At 38.4% G+C, this 15,095-nt stretch overlaps 1 long non-coding RNA gene across 2 annotated transcripts in view; it reads left to right on the top strand.

Annotated features, from left to right (window-relative positions):
* Positions 1-15,095, top strand: part of LOC132541869 (uncharacterized) — a 94,870-nt gene that overhangs the window by 16,685 nt on the left and 63,090 nt on the right. The window lies entirely within an intron of this gene.

Genomic DNA, 15,095 nt, shown 5'->3' with positions numbered 1-15,095 from the left:
GAGTATCATTCATTTCTGGCATATGTGGTGCAAGTTCTATACTCTACCACTAAACTATTTCCTTATCCGTCTTAAAACTTTTTTAAAGTTCTTGGGGGTTGGGTGGTAGCGCACCAGGTTAAGTGCACATAGTATGAAGCCCAAGGATTGATGCAAGCCCTTGGCTCCGCACCTATAGGGGGGTCGTTTTACAAGGGGCCAAGCAGGTCTGCAGGTGTCTATCTTTCTCTCTCCTCTATCTTCCCCTCTTCTCTCAATTTCTCTCTGTCTTATTCAACAACAATGAAAAAAAAATAGCCGTCAGGAGCAGTGAATTCATAGTGCTGGCATCAAGCCCTAGTGATAAGCCTGGAAGAAGAAAAAAAAAAAAAAAAACCCAAACCAAAACAAAGCAAAAAACAACTTTTTAAAAGTTTTTGACATATTTAATCACCTCAGTATTATGCTGATTTATATTTTTAAGGCATTTACAATGTTAATAATCACTACAAAAATCTAGAGATAATATATGCATGAACTGAGGTCTTGACTGTGAGGGGGCCTTGAAATATTGCTCTCCTCGCCCCTTCTTGATCTGGGGGTTAATTCATAATCTTCGCTGACCACATAAAGTATTCTCTTAACCCTTTTCCTAAATAAAGGAAGGACAGAAACTATAGCTTCAAAGGAAAAAAAAACATCACTTGTTCATTACTTGTCTATGATTTTTTAAAAAATAAAATGTTTAAGATAGCATTTGAAAGACACAGACAACTTGCTTCCCCCAGATCATGCCTGGCAGACATATTCTAGGATGCTGCAATTATGATTTTTTATTTTGCTGGCCTCTGACTTTTAATTGGGTGGTAAATAGGGTTGGGTAATTCAGTGTAGAAACTCATTGCAACATGCTTCAGCTTGACCATGCCTGTAGATATGTCCTTTATACTGCTCTTAATATTGAAAATCACATTGTCTTCATACAAAGCAATGACCTTTAAATCCTCAGTTGCTTTTATTCTCAAGCAGAAGACAAGTGGGTTATACAAGCTCTAGCAAGGATCTGGCCTATATCTTCATTACTGTGTTCCCTGTACCTGGCAGAGTGGCTGGCAGAGAGTAGATGCTCAGAAACTTTGATGGCATCAATGAAGTTGCACGATGGCAACATAAAAATTATATCTTGGATGAATCCCACACTGCACTGAATAAAAGAAACAAGATTCAAAAAAGTACATCCTAGGGGCTGAGTGGTAGCACACCTGGTTGATGGATGGTACAAGGACCCAGGTTCAAGACCCCATTTCCCACCTGCAGGGAGCAAGCCTTATTTTTGGTGAAGCAGTGCTGCAGGTATCTCTCTTCTATCTCCCCTCCTCTTGATTTCTCTCTGTGTCCTATCAAATAAATAAATAAATATTTTAAAAAGCACATCCTGTAATTTTTCATTAAAGTTCTTAAAGTGTTAAGAACCTGGAAAAATGAACAATGGTAGAAAATGGTTACTTTGGAAGGGAAGAGATTTGGGAGGGAATCACAGAGGCTTTCCATATTCTATTCCTTCATCTTGGTGTGGTAACAAGGATGTGCTCATTTCATGTAAATTCTTTCAGCTATATAATTAGGATTACCTAAAATATACAAAGTTATCTTTTTCATTAAAAATTCACTCTTAAATAATGACCCTAGTAACTGAAGTTTTGAACTTTATGTTTGTTTTTTAATTTTTTATATTTATTTATTCCTTTTTGTTGTCCTTGTTGTTTTATTGTTGTAGTTATTATTGATGTCATTGTTGTTGGATAGGACAGAGAGAAATGGAGAGAGGAGGAGAAGATAGAGCGGGGGAGAGAAAAAACAGACACATACAGACCTGCTTCACTGCCTGTGAAGTGACTCCCCTGCAGGTGGGGAGCCAGGGGCTCAAACTGGGATCATTATGCTGGTCCTTGCACTTTGTGCCACCTGTGCTTAACCCACTGCACTACCGTCTGACTCCACAGTTTTGAAGTTTTAACCCAGTATGCTGTAGGTGATCTCATCTATGGAAAATTATTTTCCAACCTTAAACATATTTACTGGAGAGAAAATGTGTAATATCATTTTTGGTCTGAGGCATTTGCTTTTCTTACTGAAATTCAGCTGATGCTCAAACAGCTGTTGGAGGATTCGAAAACAGCTTCACTATTGGGTTTTTAGCACCCATTTTTTTTCTTTCCCCTACTCTTTTGAAATTCCTAACCCCTTAAGCATATAAGTGAAACTCCTGAGAGGAAACCACAAACTTCAGAGATGTGCAATCTGGGAAAAATATGTGACATTTCCTAGCCCTAGACACATGAAATTCTCAATTCTTTCTCTCTCCCACATTCCTTTTTGATAAGATAATATTAAGAAAACTATTGAAAAACCTTGAACTTAACAACTCAGACATTTAACTCATAAGCACACACACACACACACACACACACACACACACACACAGTGAGAGATAGCAAGGTAATTCACAGAGACATCATCTGTAACAACAAAAATAGATTTAAATATCTACCACAAGGAGACTTGTTAAGAATGTATGTACCATTTATCAATAGAAAAGTATATGAATGTAAAAAAAAATTGAAGAAATTGTTTATATTCAGGGAAGTGTAAGGAATAATAACACTTAGACTGCTACCATACATAAATAAATCATTTATGAGAGGATTAATATTGTTTATATTGTGTCCACTTCCCTAATAGGACAGTATATATATGAAAGATAATTCCCCCAAACACTCTTTGTCTAATTTTATATTTGTTAATTTTCTTTGCCTGATAAAAATTAAAAATATGTAAAATAATACTTTTAGCAGTAATCATTAGGAAAGTTCCCATTTTTCCAAGATTTGGAATATTGACACAATTTTATATTTAGAATAAACTAACAGGAAGACAAGTTAGGAAAATATACCAAAAACTTCTAAATTTTCTTTTGGACTGAATATTTTTAGACGAGAGTTTTTTTTTGGTTTTTTTTTTTGCCTCCAGGGTTATTGTTGGGGCTCAGTGCCTGCACCACAAATCCACTACTCCTGGAATCTATTTTTTTCCATTTTGTTGCCCTTATTGTTTATTGTTGTTGTTGTAAATGTTATTGCTGTCATTCTTGTTGGATATGACAGAGAAATTGGGGAAAAAAGGGGAAGAAAGAGAGGGGGAGAGAAAGACAAGATACCTGTAGACCTGTGGCACAGCCTGTGAAGCGACCCCCCTGCAGGTGGGCTGCTCAGGGCTCAAACTGGGGTCCTTAGCTGGTCCTTTGCACTTAACCTGCTGTACTATCGCTTGGCCCCCTGAGAAATTTGTTTAGGAATCTTCTGTGGCTGAAAGAATAGCTAGTGAAGCATAACAAAGAATTAGGCTGCAGAAAATACTGGGGTATACAAATACATAAAGTAGATAAGTTCATAATTCAAATGTATTTTTAGAGACCCAGAGAGATAGCTCATTGGGTAGGGTGTGTACTTTGCCAGGCACTGCAGGCAGCTGACATGCTTGGCACTGGAGAAAGCTCCAGTGCTCTGGTGTCTCTTTTCTCTCTTTCTGCCTCTCTGTCTGAATGAAAAAGCAACATGGGCATATGTGTGTGTGTGTGTGTGTGTGTGTGTGTGTGTGTGTGTGTGTGTGTGTGTGTGTGTTGAGAGGAGGCTCAGTGCAATGGTTATGAAAAAGACTTTCATGCCAAGTCTATGAAGTCCCAGATTCAATCTCCACCCCCTCCCCCATAAGCCAGAGTTGTACAGTATTTGGATAAAACACCAACAACGCTCAGGTAAAAAAAAAATCACACAAAAATCTGGATTGGTGAAATCATGTATATACAAGGCATGATTTTGAAAATTATAGCAGAAAAACTTCTTCATAACATTATTAAATGAAAAAATACATATTACATATAAAATATCACAATTCCCCCAAAAATCATTTATGTGATTGTATATACATTTAAGTATGCACCTGTGTATGTACAAAACAAAATGGTATTTTTATCCTAGTTAATAGTGAATATATTTATTTTTCATTTCTACATTTACATGGATTTTTTAGGAGGAACTATAGTATTTATTTATTTATTTTTGACACCAGAGCTATCACTAAGACTTAAGTGCTTGCATGACTACTCCACTATATCTGGAGGCCATTTATTATTATTTATTTTACATTTTTTCATTATCTTTATTTATTTATTGAGAAGAGATAGCCAGAATTTGAGAGGGAAGGGGCAGATAGAGGGGGAGAGAGATACCTGTAGCCCTGCTTCACTGTTCCCAAAGCTTTCCCCCCTGCAGGTGAGGACCAGGGGCTTGAACCCCGGGTCTGTGTGCATTGTAACATGTGCGTTCAACCTGGTACACCACCATTTGGCCCTGCCATTTTATTTTATTTTATTTTACTTTTTGCCTCCAGGGTTATTACTGGGGCTTGGTGCCAGCACTATGAATCCACTGCTCCTGGAGGCCATTTTTCCCATTTTTTGTTGCCCTTGTTGTTATTATTATTGTTGTTGTCATTGCTATTGTTGTTGTAGGATAGGACAGAGAGAAACGGAGAGAGGAGGGAAAGACAGAGAGGAGGATAGAAAGATAGACACCTGTAGACCTGCCTCACCGCCTGTGAAGCGACTCCTCTGTAGGTGGGGAGCCGGGGGCCTGAACCGGGATCCTTATAACAGTCCTTGAGCTTTGCGCCATGTGCGCTTAACATGCTGTGCTACCACCCAGGCCCCACTATTTTATTTTTTTTAAGAGAAATAGGGAAAGAGAAGGGAAAAGAGAAAGGGAGAAAAGAAAGACACAGGCAACACTCTCCACCACTCGTGAAGCTTTCCTGCTGCAGGTGGAGATCTGGGACTTGAGCCTGGTTTGTCTCATGTGGCAGCATGTGCACTCAACCAGTTGTACCACAGCTTGCCCCTTATGTTTATATTTTATATGAAAAAATTTATAATAAGATAACTCATGAGAATATTTTTAAAAGATGTCACAAACCCTACCATGACAAGATAACATAACGTAACGTAACATAACAACATAAATGTGTTCCAGATAATGCCACTGCATATAATGCTACACTGCACTTAATTGAAGTCAAGGAAATGATGCAGTTGAGATTGCTTTGAAGTACAAGATTCAGTTGCTAATCACTTTATAGTCAATGTTATATTGTTGAGGGATGTGCTATCATAGGCACTGTTTTCATGTGGAAAGGCAGAAAAGACATACCTGTGAAGAGAAAAAGGTATAAATATGTTTGTCTGTACTTCTTTACCAAAGTGGTTACAGTGATTTGTAATGTGAACAAAAATCTTGCATAGAGACTTGAAAATTAGATTCCTACAAAGGACAATCAATTCCTCAGGAAAAGAACAGTGAGAAAAGGACCTTTCCAATAGAATACTTGGATTTGATCTGCACTTCCCAGTTGTGTGATTAAGAGATGAATTCCTTAATAGCTGAGAATCTTCATTTTTACTATCTAAAATTCAATAAGTAACTATTGCTAAAGATCGCTGTGAGGGGTTGGGCAGTAGCGAACCAGGTAAGTGCACATGGCACGAAGCCAGGGACCAGCATAGGGATTCCGGCCCTTGGCCCACATCTGCAGGGGGGTAACTTAACAGGTGGTGGAGCAGGTCTTCGGGGGTCTGTCTTTCTCTCCCCCTTTCTGTCTTCCCCATCTCTCTTGATTTCTCTTTCTATACATATAACAATGTCTAATAACAAGGGCAACAGTGGCAACAGTAGCAATGGTGACAACAACAAGCGCAACAGAGTGGGAAGGATGGCTTCCAGGAACAGTGGATTCACGGTGGAGAGCCCCAGCAATGATCCTGAGGCAAAAAAAAAAAAATCATTGTAAGTACGAAGCAAAGAGAGAGGTGCTGTGCATGAATTAATACACAGGTCCAACTTTTGCCACACTGAGCCATGATACTAATGGTTTAAACAAGAAATGTTGTATGCTTTACATTGGGTTGTTCTAGCTCTCTCCCGCCAAGAAAATTGGATCAGTCCTGCTAATTTCATGGCCCGCTTGGCCCCGCCCCAAGGAACCCCGAGAGAGTTCCAGAGTTCCAGAGTTACAGAGTGCTTGGCGCCCTCGCCCTCGCGGGGGAGAGAGGCAGCAGAGTTCTGTTTGGTGATTAGTTTGGTTTAGTTTATGAATCGTTGTTCCTGAATAAAGAAATACAACTTCCCTGCCCAGCCGTATGTCTCTGGTCGTCTCTGTTACCCGCCTGTGAAGCTAGCCCGGCCAGCTGGAGCCTCCGAATTTTAACAACAAAGAAAAACTGTAGCAGTGCTGATAGCTCAGCAAGTAGAGCACAGGACTTGCATGCCAAAGGCTCCCAATTGGTATCACATGTTCCAGAATTGTGTGTCTGTCTGTCTCTCTCTCTCCCACCCTCTCTCCCTCCCTCCTTCATATAAATCTCTTTCATGTGATTTAAAGAATAAAATAAATATTAAAAAATTAAGCAAGGGTGGGTGGGTGGTGGAGAACCTGGTTGAGTGCCCATATGCAAGGATCAGGGCTTGAGCCCCTAGTCCATATTTGCAGGGGGGAAGCTTTGGAAGTGGTGAAGCAGTGTTGCAGCTGTCTCCCTGTCTCTCTCCCTTTCTATCATGCCTTGCCCTCTTCATTTCTGGCTGTCTCTATCCAATAAATAACTAAAAGATTTATATAAAAATTAATATTTTATAATATCTTTTATTAATACTGAGGGCCAGGAGGTGGCACACTCAGTAGAAAGCTTGTGTTACAATATATTAGGACTCACCCCACTCACCTTGTCTAAGCCCTCAGTCTCCACCTGCAGGAGCAAAGGATAGCAGTTAGTGAAACACTGCTTCAAGTCTCTCTCCCTCTCTCTCCCTCCATATCTCCCTTTTTTCTTTCTTTCTCTATCGAGTAAATAAATAAATAGCAAAAAATCAAGCAAAAGAGATTTCTTGCTGCTTTTCTGTGTAACAACAAAGCACAAGTCATCTGGGGCTGCCTGGTAAATCTAGTCTCCAGTGTGGACACTTCACAAGCCTGGAATTTCCATAGGTCCCTTCTGTCTTGTGACCTTGCCTTCCCCAATTAACCTTTTCTCATCTTTAATTGTCCCAGATTATGCACCACCATTATCTCATTTCAGGTAATGGAAAGCACAGAGGTGAAGTGGATGGCAGGACACTTTCTTAAACAGCACAATGGAAATTTTCCTCATTGATTGCACACATTTCAGTGCATAGAACTAGCTATGTGTTAATTGTGGGAGCAGTGAAGAAATGCAGTGCTCATTCTCAGCAGCAGTATCTCCAATAATGCTATGGTTTTGGAAAAAATAATTATTATTACTAGAGATGAAAGAGGGATACCCTGATATTAAGGGACAATACTAGATTTATTTAAACCAACTGGCAGATTTCCCAGCACACTTGATACCACCATTTCCCATCCCTTTCTTGATCATAAGTATATTAAAGATTCTGAGTGGTATGCGATGGCTGTTGGTGGTTTTGTAAACTGGAAAAATTCTCTTGGAACACAGTGATAAAAGAGGAGTCATGATGAACGATCCAAGTCTGAAGAATTTAGTCAAATGAAATAATTCAAAAGTTGGTGCTGTTCTTTTAACATTAAGGAGCAAGCAGATTTGTAGATTGACTCAGTCTTTCAGAGTACTGTGGTAGACCATTAAGTCATTATTTTTAGTTTCTGAAATGACCTTGGAAATCCTCTCATTGTGGTTTATAGATCAAGATATTCCCCGATACATGGGAGAGTGTTGACTTAAGTAAACATTTTAGCAGGTTGGGTTCCTGGGAAATAGAGCTAAGTCAGATATCTATAGGCAGGAGGAACTTGGAAAGCCAGTCTCTGTGAGGAAAATAATCCCATTAGGACTGGACAGAGGGAAAATGAACTGTGATGCAGGTAGGACTAATGTTTAGTCAATCCCACCGATAGCTCTAAGCTGGAATGCCTATCAAAATTATCCTGGATCACCCATTATTAGATGTGGGCTGCCCCTGGGAAAAAGAGATGACTTTAGTTGAATAGGTTAGTAGTGGGCATACCCCAGGGAGTTAAGTTCTTAACTGAGAGCTATTAGTAGCTAAGGAAACTAACATCTAGGAGAAGGAGCACCTTAGTCCTAAAGTGGGGATCTGGGATGCACAGTTTGACCTCCTCATAGGGGTTCTATTCTGATTCATGCTGAGACAGTAGTTAATGTGTAAGAGTAGAAAATGGTAGATAAGGGCCAAATATGACTAGAAACAGACAACCTGTTTTACTTCTTTCTACAATCACAGAAAAGTTACACCAAAAAACAAATTGTACAGATATTGACCTGAAGCCTAAACAAAAAGCTTCCAAAGCAAGGGACTAGAGGATAGCAACATGCTAGTGATGAAACACAGACATCCTTTCCAAGAAAGACACTTCACAGTGCCTGATAGAGGGCATGTATTACCATGTGTGAGGATCTAGGCTCAAGCCTCTGATCACCACATGGGGAAACCTGCAGGAGGACAATTTTCATGTGCAGTGGAGGTTTCTCTCTCCTTCTCTCTCTGTCTTTCTCACCCTCTATCTTAAAAAAAAGGAAATCTCACAAAGTGACAAAAAAAAAAAGATGAAACCAGGAAAATATTTTTAAGATGCAAAACTTGGCACCGAAGAGCAGGTAGCTGGGTTGTGCTAACCCCTGTACACCCATACTGTTATGATCCTATACTTGTAACACTTAAATGAAAGGCAAGAAACTATAGGCTATAAACCAGGTACAAGCCATCTTGATAACCTTTGCAATCTCACTGAGAGGAGCACTGGTAAATGCCATGCAGGAATTTAGCTCCTTGGGGGCAAATTCCAGGAGGAGAACTTCAAGCATCCTTAGCAAGTAGCTAATTTATCTGGGGTCTCAGAGTTATTTATCAACAGTGATAACTATTGGCAGACAAACAGACATGTTTCTTTTCTTATATTTTTTCCCCAACATCAAAAAATAAACCCACACCTTAAAAATCTGTGTGCTCACTGAAGAAGACTTCAAAGCAGTGGTCCTAAGAATTCACACTGAAATACGATCAGCGGAACACAACTCAGAGAATTGGAAATGGTATGAAAAAAATATGAGAAGAATTATCTAGCAGGAATCAAATAATACATTAACTGAAATAAAAACTACAATTAGGAGGATTCAACAGATGAGAGATAGCAGCCAAAACTCAAATCAGTGGTAGGGTAGAGGTAACCATAAAAAAGAACCAGCAGAAAGAAAAGAAAGAGGAAGAGGTGGTAGAAGACGACTAAAATAAATGAAGATAACACAAGAGAGTTATAAGACATCAAGAGGAACAAAATTCCATCATAGGGGTTCCATAAAGAGAAAAGAGAAAGGGAAAAATATCTTCCTTGTCTTTTTTCTTTCTTGCTTGCTTTTTGAGCCTGAGTTATCACTACGGCTTCATGCCTGCATGGTTCTATTACTCCCAATGGAACTCTCCCTCCCATAAAGGATTTGAGGCAGATAGAATGAGGTGGGTGGGGGGGAAGGAGAGACATTACAGTCCTGCTTTGATGTTTTCCCATGCAAGTGCTCCCGTGTGGTGACCTGGGAATGCAACTAGATCCTTGAGCATGCTGAAGTGTATACCTATCTCCTTCTCTTTAGAGTTTTTATTTGAAGCAACAATAGCCAAGAATTTTCCCCAAGCCAAATAATGAGACAAACACCCAGATTTAGGAAGCTCAAGTTCAAATAAAATAAAACCAAATAAATGCACACAAAGACACAATATAGGTAATATGATAATGATCAAGGATAAAGAGAGAATCTGAGAAAAGTAGTTATATGTAAGGGAACCCCTATAAGATTATCAACAAATTTCTCAATAGAAACTGTATGTGCCAGAAAGGAACTGCATGATAGATAGTATATATGGAAAGGTGAATGGGAAGGATCTCCAGTAAAGAACAATACCCAGCCAGGTTATCATTCAGATTTGAAAGTTACTAATAGTGTTTCAGACAAAAATTAAAGGAACTCAGTATTATATGGCTTTACAGAAATACTAAAGACACTTCTATAAAGGGAAAATACTAATTATCATGCTTATATGTGCTAAGTAAAGAAAAAAAAAGTCAGGGAAGGGGCCCAGTGATGGTGCACATGGTTAAGCACACGTGTTATAATACAGAAGGACACAAGTCCAAATCCCCAGTCCCGAACTGCAGGGGGGAAATATTTATTTATTTATTTTTATTTTAAAAAATATTTATTTATTTGTTCCCTTTTGTTGCCCTTGTTTTTTATTGTTGTAGTTATATTGTGGTTGTTACTAATGTCGTTGTTGTTGGACAGGACAGAGAGAAATGGAGAGAGGAGGAGAAGACAGAGGGGGAGAGAAAAATAGACACCTGCAGACCTGCTTCACTGCCTGTGAAGCAACTCCCCTACAGGTGGGGAGCTGGGGGAGCTGGGGGCTCGAACCGGGATCCTTACGCAGGTCCTTGTACTTTGCGCCCCGTGTGCTTAACCCGCTGTGCTACCTAGCCCACCCCCCTGGGGGAAATATTTATAAGTAGTGAAGCAGTGCTGGAGGTTTCTCTCTCTCCACCTCCACCTCCCCCATCAGTTTCTCTCTGTCTCATTCCAATAATAAATATTTAAATAAATAATAAAAAAACATACTGTTAAAAAAAAAAGGAAAACATTTTTTTAAAGCCAGAGAAGAGACCAAGGAGAATGAAAACAAATCCTTGGTTTTCATGTTGTCAGGTGGGGAGTGTGAGGGAACAAATGAGTTGATGGGGTCCAATAGATGGTAATAAACAGATAGTAGTAATTTGATTGTGGGTATGGTGTAGTAACACATATATTTATTTTATTTTTATTTATTGGGGGGTTAATGTTTTACAGTCAACAGTAAATAACAGTAGTTTGTACATGCATAACACTTCGCATTTTTCCATACAAAAATACAACCCCCACTAGGTCCTCCTCTGCCATCCTGTCCCAGGACCTGAACTCCCCCCCTCACTCACCCACTTACCCCAGAGTTTTTTACTTTGGTGCAATACACCAACTCCAGTTGAAGTTCTTCTTAGTATTTTCTTTTCTGACTGTGTTTTTCAACTTCTGCCTGTGAATGAGACCATCCCATATTCATCCTTCTGTTTCTGACTTATTTAACTTAACATGATTTCTTCAAGCTCCATCCAAGATGGGCTGAAAATGGTGAAATCACCATTTTTACTCTGAAAATGTCAAATAGTTATAGTTTATCTATTTCTTCATTTAGCTTCTTTGCTTCTTTATTGATTTTTCTGCCTGGATGATCTGTTAAATTGAGAGAGTGGGTTGTTGAAGTCCCCTACTATTACTGTGTTGCTGTTAATATATTGCTGTAGCTCTTTCAGGAGATGTTTGATGTATTTAGATGGCCTCTCCTTGGGTGCATAGATGTTGATAATCACTAAGTCCTCTTGATTGATGGATCCTCTGAGCACTAAGTAATGTCCATCCATATATTTTCAAATTTTATTTATTTTAAGGTCTGTCATGTCAGATGTGAGCATAGCTGTTCCTACTCTTTTTTGTGGTCCATTGGCTTGTATGATAATTTTCCATCCTTTCACTTTGAGTCTGTGCTTGTCTTGTTGAGTTAGGTGGGTTTCCTGTAGACAGCATAATGTTGGGTTGTGTTTTCTGATCTATCTTCCTACTCTGTGCCTTTTAGTAGGTGAAATCAGGCCATTTACATTTATTGATAATATAGATTGAAGATATTTTAATGCCATTATTGTAGATTTTTAGAGTGTTCTGACATGTTTGGCATGTTTATGGTGATCTGATTGTTTATAGGAGACCTTTTAAGAAATTCTTTCAGGGCAGGCTTGGTGACAGTTGATTCAACTGTTGCTTGTCTGAGAAGGTTTTTGTGCCTTCATCTAGTCTTAATGACAGTCTGGCATGTACAGTAGTCTTTGTTGAAAGCTTGTCTCACTGAGCACTGGATAGATATCTTGTCATTCATTCTCTTTTGGCCTGTAGTGTTTGTGTGGAGAAGTCTGCTGCTAATCTTATAGGTTTTTCCTTTGTAAGTGACTCCTTGTTTTTCTCTTGCAGCTTTCTTTATCCTTATTCCTTTCCATTCTAAATATGATGTGTCTTTAAGTCTGGCTTAATACTGTTTGGGACCCTCTGGGCTTCTTGAATCTTTATGTCTTTTATGTTGTCTAGACTAGGGAAGTTCTCATCTATTATATCTTGTAGAATGCTTTCTTCCCCATTTTCTCTTTCTTCCTCTGGTAGGCCTATAATGCATATATTATTTCTTCTGAAGCCATCCCATATGTGTCTGTTATTTTTAGTATATCTTAATCTCTTTTTGAGATCTCTTACTATTTCTTAGTTTTCTCTAATTTATCCTCAATCTTGCTAAATCTGTTCTCTGCCTCATTCATTCTGTTCTCTTTCCTCTCTGTTGTTTCTGTATCTCAGCTATTTTATTACCCTGTTCTGATACTGTATTAGCTTGTTCAACTAGTTGTGCTTTTAGCCCAGCTATTTCAGCTTTCAGCTCTCTATCTCGAGATAGTTAGTGCTTTCTTTCAGAGTCTCATTAGTTGTTTCTGGATTTCTGATGACAATTCTTTCCAACTCTTTACTCACTTCTGTGACTAATTCCTCAGCTAGCATTTGGATGTTGATCTCATTCTTTTGTGTTTCTACCTTTGGGGGGCTTTTATCTGGACTTCTGTCCTGGTTCATTTCTCCACTGTTTCTTCTTGGGTTAACCATTATTATAGTCTGTTATGAAGTCCTTCTCTCAGTGCTTTTCAGCCCACTGATCACTCTTGCCTGGACGGACTAAGCAAGTTACTTAAAGAGTTCACAGTAGTGGAAATTAACAGTTGTTTCAATGTTATCTCAATCCCTGAGTTGAAGCACAATGGCTGTTAAAGCTTCTTTTTCTTCCCTGTAGGCTATGGTAGCCTGAGGGCTTTTTAACCTATAAATAGGTTTTTTTAGCTTAACTACTCACTCCTGGCCAAGAGATAAAGCAGGGTGGTGTAAAGTTAGCACAGTGGTTATGCAAATACTCCCAAACCAACTGGGTACATCTTGAGGTCTGGGGAGAGTTGTGGTCTCTGGATGCTCTGTTGACTTGGTGGGTTCCCAAAGTAGTTCTAGTCCAGTCTTGTTGCAGTCATAAGTGGTCTCAGTAACACATATATTAAAGAAGTGTAAAATTGTACTTTAAAAAAAAATTCTTTATTAGGGGATTATTGGATTAGAGTTGACAGCAAAACATAATCATTTGTACATGCATAACATTTCTTAGTTTTCCACATAAAAATTCAACCTCCACTAGGTTCTCCTCTGCCATTATGTTCCAGGACCTGAGCTCCATCCCCACCCTACCCCAGGGTCTTTTGCTTTGGTGCAGTATACCAAACTCCAGTCCAAGTTCTGCTTTGTGTTTTCACTTCTGTTCTTGTTTCCAACTTTGTCTACGAGTGAGATCATCCCATATTCATCCTTCTCTTTCTGGCTGATCTCACTTAACATGATTCCTTCAAGCTCCATCCAAGATGAATGAAGAAGGTGAAATCCCCATTTTTAATAGCTTAGTAGTATTCCACTTTGTATGTAGACCATAACTTTCACAGCTACTCATCTTTTGTTGGACACCTGGATTGCTTCCAGGTTTTGGATGTTACATATTGTGCTTCTATGAACATATGTGTACACAGATCTTTTTGGATGGATGTGTTGGGTTCCTTAAGATATATCCCCAGGAGAGGAATTGCAGAGTCATAGGGTAGATCCATTTCTAGCCTTCTGAAAGTTCTCCAGACTGCTGTCCATAGGGGTGGACCAATTTACAGTCCCACCAGCAGTCCAGGAGGGTTCCTTTGTCCATATAACCTCTCCAATATTTGTTGCTGCTACCTTTTTCTGATCTATGACATTCTCATAGGAGTAAAGTGGTATCTCATTGTTATCTTGAAGTTGTACTTATAAAATATGTTTTCTCTTATAAACTAGTATTACCTAAATAAGAACATAAAACTAATAAATTAATTAATGGTGGAAAAAGAAGTTGGGAAGGCAAATTACTGTAGTGTTTGAGGCAAAACCCATAAACTCATTTGGTTCTAGAATCATATTCCCTGCTCTTCCTACTGTCTATTTATAGAATGATTCATTTGGTTTCATTTTTTCTTATATCAAGAAATACCCTGAGTGGTTTTCCATTAATCTGAAAATTATTATGATTATGACATTATGTAGCTATTAAAATGATAATAATATTATTATGATTATATCACACAAAATATGTCTAGTATATAACTTAGGTGAAGCTGGCAGAAAAGAGTGGCATTTATTTAATGTCTTTGATTCAACTTTATGACCTCTAAGAGAAATAGGTGTGAAAGCTTTCTCTCTGTGTGTTCTGAGGTATTTTAGTGATTTAGTAAGTTTGATTTGATGAAGATCACAACTCTATAAGAATATTCATTATGTGTAAGATCATAATGAAAGCAAACACAAAATATTCTTTATTCCGGTCTTCAAGGTGTATAGAATCCTATGTGATTGATAAACAATTTTAACCCAAGGTACAAAAAGAGAATGTCAGGAAAATATAGAATACTAGGATATTTTAAGTGAAAATGGGTCACCCTTTCATTGAGTTCAGGAAAGCTTTAGGAGCATAGTAAACTTCGAAATGAACCCATCATTATTATATTATATAATATTTATATATACTGTCCAATTATATAGTAATCATTACATTATATAATTATAGGCAGGGTTTTGTATAATTAAGATTTTTTTTCAGTACTTGGTGGTAGGAACACAAACTAGTTGAAGCCAAAATAGAAAAAAAAAAAAATGTGTTGCTGTAGCTAAATGAAAAAAAAAATCCAACTCTATCCTGACGGGCAGAATTGAATTCAATATACCTAAATAATGTCATAACAACATTGTTTCTCCATTTCTTGACTGTTTTTTATGCTTGTTTTATATTTGTTTTCAGGATCACTAGCTCTTACAGAAGCAAGAA

Source organism: Erinaceus europaeus, chromosome 12 (genome assembly GCF_950295315.1).
Source record: "Erinaceus europaeus chromosome 12, mEriEur2.1, whole genome shotgun sequence".
Lineage (NCBI taxonomy): Eukaryota > Metazoa > Chordata > Mammalia > Eulipotyphla > Erinaceidae > Erinaceus > Erinaceus europaeus.
This window is presented reverse-complemented; position numbering and strand designations above follow the sequence as displayed.